Below are 7,499 nucleotides of genomic sequence, written 5' to 3'. Positions count from 1 at the left end.
GTGAATGCACCGAGCAAAACGTTCACCACTTTTCGTACGTTCACCACCTGTAACTCGATCAAGACATCTAGCCAATATTGTCGCCGATGATTTTTCTTTAGAATCGTCATCTAGTCGACCAAGTACTCCAACTCAAATTTCCGATAATCCAATTTTTGAACCAAATCTCACAATTGAGAATCCGGAGGGACAATTCAAAGATCCTGATCCACTAATCATTCCTCCGGAACCACAAATCATACTATCTGAGATTTTCGAGGAAGAAAAACCATTAAATCAGAATACTCTAGTGATTCAGATTCAACAAATTCAAAAATGGAAATAACGGAACCTCAAAGTATGGAAGACCGAATGAGAGCCATACGCACGGGCCAAGGTCACGCCATTATTCAGCCAGATGTTAGAGCATCAGATTTTGAAATCAAAGGACAAATCCTACACATGATCACCAATCAGTGCCAATTTGGTGGTACAACAAAAGAAGATCCAAACGAACATCTTCGAACTTTTAATAGGATTTGTAATCTATTTAAAATTCGAGAAGTTGAGGATGAAACTATTTATCTTATGTTGTTCCCATGGACTTTAAAAGGAGAAGCCAAAGATTAGTTAGAATCGTTACCTGAAGGAGCGATTGATACATGGGATGTTTTAGTTGAGAAATTTCTTCAAAGATTCTTTCCGGCATCTAAAGCCGTGAGACTTCAAGGAGAAATTGCCACGTTCGTGCAAAAGCCAAATGAAACGTTATATAAGGCATGGACAAGATTCAGAAGGATGTTGAGAGGATGTCCTCAACATGGTTTAGATACTTTTCAAATAGTGCAAATCTTCTATAAAGGCGTCGACATCGCCACACGAAAAGACATTGACACAGCAGCTGGTGGTTCCATTATGAAGAAAACTGCAACCGAAGCTCACAAGATTATTGATAACACAACATCCCACTCTCATGAGTGGCATCAGGAAAAAGATATTTTTCATTCATCTAAAGTGGCTAGAGCCGATTCTAGCCATAACTTTGATTCTGTTTCCGCAAAAATAGATGCTTTCAAAAGACGAATGGAAAAGATGACTAAAGATATTCACGCAATACGAATCAGTTGAGAGCAATGCGGTGGACCACACTTAACGAAAGATTGTAATGTTGAGCAAACGATGGAACAACGTGAGAATGTTTCCTACATGAACCAAAGGTCGGGAAATAATTATCAAAATAATTATCAACCGCCAAGGCTAAACTTCAATCGAAATCAAAACATTCTTTACAATCTAAAAGGACCCGATAATAACTCATATAACCAACAAGGTCCGAATAACCAACCAAATCAAAACAACACTTTCAATCAACAAAGACCTGGCTTGTATAAATCACCACAACAAACCGAAGAGAAAAAGTCAAATCTGGAAGAAGTAGTATTTAAGCTAGTTGAATCTCAAACACAATTTATTGAAACTCAAACCCAAACGAATAAAAGGTTTGATCAGTCATTTAGAACTCAACAAACTTCCATTTTGAATCTAGAAAAACAAGTAGGTACTCTTGTTAGATTGATGAGTGAAAGGGAACAAGGAAAGCTACCGAGTAATACTGAAGTAAATCCTCGGAATGAAAATGTTAACATGGTTTCAACGAATTCTAAAAAACCAGCACCAGAAGATGGGAAGGTTTTATATGTGAGTAACAATGAAGAAGTTACACCACCACTACCACCTGAGTATGTAAAGCTAGTGGTGGCACTATACAGACCACCCATCCCGTTTCCAAGAAAAGGAGTTGAGTATGAGCAAGTGATAGGTAATAAAGTTTGTAATACCTCTGGAAAGAAGAAGAAGAAGAATAAGAAAGTGCAAGAAACAAAAACAGTAGAAGTAAACCCAGTGAAGACAGTTCCACCTAAACCTCCACCCAAAGTGGGTGATCCGGGTGAATTTATTGTTCCTTGTCTACTTAGTGACTGTGTCATATATGATGCACTAGCAGATTTAGGTGCAAGTGTGAGTGTTATGCCTCTTTCATTATATAAGAGATTAGGAGTAGGTGAGTTAAGTCCAACGGATATGAGTGTTCGACTCCTTGATCAAACCATTAAGCACCCAGTTGGAATTGCTAACAACCTACCCATTCAAGTAGGTAATTTAACCTTTCTAGTCGAATTCATTGTCATTGACATAGAAGAGGACCCAAACATTCCTCTAATTTTAGGTCGACCATTCTTAGCGTCCACCGGGGCGTTATTTGATGTAAGAACGGGTAGAATGACACTTAGTAACGTTGAGAAATTGATCACCTTTATGATTCGAAAGTCTAAATCTCCACCAACCAAAACCGTTGAACCAGCAAAAACTATTGGTAAGAACCATGTTGTTTTACCAACTCCAACGGTAGTGCTCAACAATAATAAAATGCCTAAGTGTGGGGAAAATGAAGTAACACCTAATGATGACCTGATAACAAAGAACCCCGTTGTTGATACAAAATTAAACGATCCCGTTATTAATAGTTCAATGAAGAAACTTATTAAACGGGTTTACGATGCTAGAATTAAGGGGAACTTTAAGTTATGTAACCGGTTAGTATCCAATCTATCGCCTAAAGAAAAGGCGAAACTAGTTGAATTTGTGGATATTACGGAAGAAGCTGGTCACTGGCTTAAAGCTAAAGTCACAGATATGCAAGTTGATTATGGTCCAAGAGAAATTGACGATGAAGTTAATCACAATTTCGACACCACAGCTACCTAAGTGTGGGGAGATTCAAATGTTCTAAAAAGAAAATGTTGTCTAGAGTTAGTTGTTCTGTTCTCGTGTAGTTCCGAGAATGGAATCCGATTGGTCTTTTCCACTAGCAGACACTAAAGAACTAGTTTTCTCCCCCATTCTGAATTTTTTTTGTTTTATAGGTTTTGTATGAAATTAATATGTTTTTTTAAGTTTTGTGTGAATTTTTAAAAATAAAATTTACTTTATTTAATTAAGTTTAAAAAATTATTTTTAAAATTCGTCGTGAGTTGAAGATTAGGTCGTTGAACCGAAATTGCTTTACCCAAGGATGGGGTGACAAATTTTGTTATCATTATTTTTAATTTTATTGATTTAAAGTATGCCAAAAAAATATTAGATTTTATAAAATTTTGAAAGTGAGGATATATACCAAACTTCAAAAATATGTATATATATGTTTGTATTTTATGTTATGTACAAAACAGGGTAAAACAACACACTTTCAAAGACTGTCATTAAGTTCAGCAAAAGCTACTAATTTTGACGACAAGACGCAAAATATCAAATGTGAAATAACAACAATATGCTTGCAAACTTGGTAATTTTAATCATTTTCTACACTAATCACCCTCATGAATTTAAATTTTTACTGATTTCTTGCAAATGAGGGCATTGCAAGATCTCAAGTATGGGGAAGGGTTATAAATTCTCTGGGGTTTACACTTGGTTTAATTGCCAAATTTTGTGAAAATTTGAAAAATTTTCAACTAAATGAATTCAAAATCATGTTTATACATATTTATGAACGATAAAACTAGGTGTTAATACCGAAATTATTGTTACCTTGGAAAGGACATAAATTGTGAAACAACCTAAAACGCTAGAATTCATTTAAAATGGAATAAAGGAGAATAAAAAGGCAAATAAAAGAATAAATAAAAGCTAAGTGTGGGAAGAATTCACCAAGTTCTTTAAAACATATATCACATATTTTTGTACAAGATTATTGCAGATACTTTTGTTTTGGACGATACTAATCAGTTTTACCCGATTTACTGTAATATATTTGAATGAAAGATGGATCTACACGATGAATCAATTCCATCATTAAAAGGAAGTAAAGTCTTCTGAAAAAGACACGCGCTTCTTGATTTAGGTCAGGAAGTTGTCGTCTAGACCAGCTGTAGGTTGACGAAAAATCTAGAAAAGTTATCTCTAAAATCAGCAGGAAATCCACGGACCTCAGCATCAAACAGGGTTGCCAAGTGGTCAGACTTATCCTAACCATGAGAGGATCTGTCTCGTAAAATGGGGAGGGCGCCGTGCAAATTAGCTTGATAAGACTAATGAATCAGACTCCCAGAAAGGATAATCTCCTAAAAGAATAAAAATCAGCTTTTAAGCCTGATATTACTCAATCCTTGAGATTGACCTTAAAGATTGAGAATTACAAACTCATGGAATTCGATGATATCTAAACTCGAGCTTGAACGAGAAAATATTTTGATCAAAAATAAAAATCGATTTGTTTTCTGAAAACCTATTTTCAATACATTCATTACCATTGAACGTAAAATCCTGAGAATTCACCTGGAATTCATTAGGTCACCTGAAACAAATCGGGTGTCAACCGTAAGAACGGTGGTTGCATAGCATGGTCGAAGACAGGACCTTGTGCCAGACCAAAAAAATTATAGGATGATCTTTACTATTGCTCCTACAAAGGATAGTACTAGCATCCGACACGATATAGACCATAATCAAATGCATGTTACGGGACATTGCCTTAATAGTTGCTTGTTCAACGCTTTCCTTTACAACCGGACGGTAGTTTGCCGAAAGGTAATATACGGGACAAGTAAACTGGACGTGTTGCTTTCCTAATACAAGGTTAGCAAGTGGGTAACACAAAACCGCAAGTGTTGAGCTAAAATTTTCAAATCTGAAACCCACAAAACCCACAAAAACAATTTGCAAACACCGGTGATGGGTTATTCCGGAAAACTTGTCTAGGGTAAAATCTAGCTTGAATTTTCAAAAGATCAAATGTTTTCATAAAGATCCAATTTCCTTAAAGGATCTAAATTTTCATAGTCATGTGAAATTGTAAACCACAATGTTACTATCATTGTCTATACCGCCGTATCAAAATCCCTGATGTATAAAGTGTGAAGAACAAAGAAGTGATTCGTGTGATTTAATTTCAAGTTATGTATTGCTTGAGGACAAGCAACGTTCAAGTGTGGGGATATTTGATAGTGCTCCAAATGAACATATATTTAGTAGCAATATCCTTCCAATATGTAAAGTTTTCAGTTGTAATTGTTCTATTTTCAAGTAATATCCGTTTATATTAAATAAGTGCGAAGACAAAAGGTGAAAACGAAGATTCGAAGACAAAACCTTCCAAAAAGCTCAAATGTACAAGATACAATCCAAGTGGTTCAATTTATTGATGAGAAACGTCTAAAAATGACAAGAGTACAAGTTGTGAAACGCAAAGTACAAGATATTAAATTGTACGAAAGGACGTTCGAAAATCCGGAACCGGGACTTGAGCCAACTATCAACGCCCGACGCAATGGACCAAAAATTATGAGTCAACTATGCACAAGAATAAAATATAATATATAAATAATTATATAAATTATTTATATATTATATATATTTAATAAATATGTCGACAAATAAAAATCCAAAAATGGTGAGCTGGATCTGCGAAACTCCGCGATAGCGGAGCTGTAAAGGGTATAATCTAAGCGATAGCGGAGCAGCCGAAATCAGAAAAGGCCTATAAAAGCTCGAGCAGACTGCACTCTTTACGTACCCCAATTCTATCTATCTATCTCAGTTTATATTTATATTTATATTTTATAATTATAATTTTAATTTTAAGTTAATAATAATAAGGTTATTGTAAGAATGTTTTACGGGTTTTAAGTCAGAACTCTGTTCGTGTAACGCTACGCGATAAATAATCACTGTAAGCTATGTTTAAATTATTTAAATTAATGTCTCGTAACTAAGTTATTATTATGCTTATTTGAGCCGAAGTAATTGTGATGTTAGACTAAAAATTAAGATTGGGTTATTAAATTTTGTACCATAATTAGGGTATGGACAAAAGACCGACACTTGTGGACATTGGACCATGAACCATTAATAGATGGGGGGGGTATTGTCTAAATGAATGAAAATTCTTTGGAGCCTGTCGAACCTATCTTTAAATTAGTTAATCTAATAATTATTAAATGATTATGCATGTCCTATTTAGTGACGTTTATACGACATCTTTAACAATCATTTAATTAATCAATTTGGTTGGGTAATTGATTATTCATTCTGATCAAGTGGGTAAATTAATAATCATGGACTAATTAAAATAAGGGTGGATTACATACAAGGGTAATTGGTGTAATTGTTAACAAAGTATTAAGACCTTGGATTACATACAGTCGATAACCTGGTGAATCATTAAATAAAGTATTAAGACCTTGTTACAGTTCGAATCCCTAATTAGTTGGAATATTTGACTTCGGGAATAAGGTTAATTTGACGATCATTTTATAATTATGACCGATGGACTATTGTGGACAAAAACCAGATAGGTATCAAATAAATCCAGGACAAAGGACAATTAACCCAAGATAATTAATTAAAATCAAAACGCCAAACATCATGATTACGGAAGTTTAAATAAGCATAATTGTTTTATTGTATTTCTCATCGTACTTTTATTTACTCGCAATTTTATTTATTGTCATTTAAATATTGTAATTTATTTTACGCACTTTAATTATTGTCATTTATCTTTAGGCTTAAAATATAAAATCGACAAACCAGTCAATAAACGGTAAACCCCCTTTTATATATATATATATATATATATATATATATATATATATATATATATATATATATATATATATATATATATATATATATATATATATATATATATATATATATATATATATATATATAATATTTTGTACAAATATAATTATTTAAAAATATAGTGTAAAACTTTACCAGCTCCCTATGGAACGAACCGGACTTACTAAAAACTACACTACTGTACGATTAGGTACACTGCCTATAAGTGTTGTAGCAAGGTTTAGGTATATCCACTCTATAAATAAATAAAACTTGTGTAATTTGTAACGTATTTCGTAATAAAATTATAACTATTTCGTACCTCGCTCCAACATCATCAGTGATAATGGTTGACACTTTTAGGGAAAATTAATCCAGCAAATTCTTCAAGATCAACATGGTATTTATCCAACCAACCTGAATAATCTCTTTTCAATTCATATATATTGAACTTGCTAATGAGAGGGCAATAAATTTCAACAAGAAGCAATTGGTCCCGCGATTCAAATATACAACATAAATAGTCCTTGTAATCTGAATCAAGACGAGCAGCAAAAGGGGTTTTAATTTCGTAAGTCATCTCTTGATCCAAGTCAAAATATACAATAAATCCAGCCCTGTCAATCCAATGAATGACATTGTTCCAATAAACACCAGTAGTAAACTTCATCTTAGAGTATCTATTCATGACAAGTTTATATGAAACCTTGCAAGTGCGAGTTTAGGAAGAATACATATCAATCTAATAACTAGATATCCTTGATACGTGATTGATATCTAAAAAAAACATAAATGACTTTGTAATAAGGAGCTTTTAAAGGATCAAAAGCTATGCTCATACCTAATACATGTTTTCCATTACCAGGGACAGGAAGCTTAATACATTGGTTGATGGTAGG

The 7,499-nt window shown here is 33.6% G+C and overlaps 1 non-coding gene across 1 annotated transcript; it reads right to left on the bottom strand.

Annotated features, from left to right (window-relative positions):
- Positions 1-699: 699 nt before the first annotated feature.
- Positions 700-806, bottom strand: LOC139903075 (small nucleolar RNA R71). The gene has a single exon (XR_011777921.1). It is a non-coding gene; the product is annotated as a small nucleolar RNA R71 (small nucleolar RNA).
- Positions 807-7,499: the final 6,693 nt, after the last annotated feature.

Source organism: Rutidosis leptorrhynchoides, chromosome 3 (genome assembly GCF_046630445.1).
Source record: "Rutidosis leptorrhynchoides isolate AG116_Rl617_1_P2 chromosome 3, CSIRO_AGI_Rlap_v1, whole genome shotgun sequence".
Classification (NCBI taxonomy): domain Eukaryota; kingdom Viridiplantae; phylum Streptophyta; class Magnoliopsida; order Asterales; family Asteraceae; genus Rutidosis; species Rutidosis leptorrhynchoides.
This window is presented reverse-complemented; position numbering and strand designations above follow the sequence as displayed.